A 1,323-nucleotide genomic window follows, 5' to 3' on the forward strand; every position below is an offset into this window, starting at 1 on the left:
CTGTTTGGAACAGTTCATTTTGTTATGCAGATTAGGCTCAGAGAAAAGTTGGAATAGTTTGTATACCTTGAAATTGTTCAGTGGTAAGCAGGATGTAGTCACATTTCCTTCTGGTTATGGTGTTTCATATTTCAATCTTTTTCAGGCATAGGAGAATAGATTGTACAAGTTCTCATGGGTAAAAATGAAAGTTCATATTTCATAGGAGAGTTGAAGGTGTGGTAAAATCTCCTGTTTGGAACAGTTCATTTTGTTATGCAGATTAGGCTCAGAGAAAAGTTGGAATAGTTTGTATACCTTGAAATTGTTCAGTGGTAAGCAGGATGTAGTCACATTTCCTTCTGGTTATGGTGTTTCATATTTCAGAGGAGTAAAAAGATGGAATGCTCTTCTGGGCAGAAATTTCTTATGTGGTAAGGTGTCTCTGAGCTCGGTGGTGGTGATGATGCAAATTACCTTGAACAAAACTTTTTACTTTTGCATCTTTTTATTCCTCTGAAATATGAAACAACATATCCAGAAGGAAATTTGACTACACCCTGCTTACCACCAAACAACTTCAAGGAAAACAGACTATTTCAACTTTTCTACTAGTCTGGCAAATACAGGGAAAATGTTCTGGAATAGGGATTTTAAAAATTATTTTGACTGTGTTGTTTTCAGTGATTATTTCAAGGAGTCAGACATTTCTAGAAACTGTATGTATTAAAAGAGTATTGCAGAACATTTGCAGAAAGGAAATGTGGAATTTGCATTTTCCTGAATGCTTGCACAGGAGGCCTGGGTGCCCATGATTCATAGAATCAAGAGTTTCATGCCGCATGTGTGTTCAATAAAAATAGCTCAAATAGTTGATTTTAAATAGTGAATATTGGTCACAATCCCTTTGTTAAAAATCTCTCAGAATAAATGTAGGTCAAAGAAGTTATTCCAAACAATGAATAAAATATAGAAAAATATGGTCATTTCACAGCAGCTTGTGAATATCAAAACGAACTAAAGATATAACCTTGCAGGGATAGATCCAGGAACTGCCAAAGTGAGGTGTGGGAACAGCAACCTGTGCTGCAGGTGGCTGAATCTGCTGCTCCCAGCCTTCCCCACCCCAGTGCAGGCAGATTTCCCTGCGGGAGCCTTTGGGCACTTTTTCAAGTTCCCAGAGCAGATAAGAATCCCTGCCCCCCATCCCTATGCTTCTCCCCCTCTGCTTCCCCCCTTCCCCTGCTTACTGCTGCAGCACTGCACCCCTTTGGCCCTGTCTCCTTTTAAGGGATGAGGCAGCTATACAGATTGCTGCTTGCTTTAGCAGGTGAGTAGGGAAAG

This window comes from Alligator sinensis, unplaced genomic scaffold (genome assembly GCF_000455745.1).
Source record: "Alligator sinensis unplaced genomic scaffold, ASM45574v1 scaffold264_1, whole genome shotgun sequence".
Classification (NCBI taxonomy): Eukaryota; Metazoa; Chordata; order Crocodylia; family Alligatoridae; genus Alligator; species Alligator sinensis.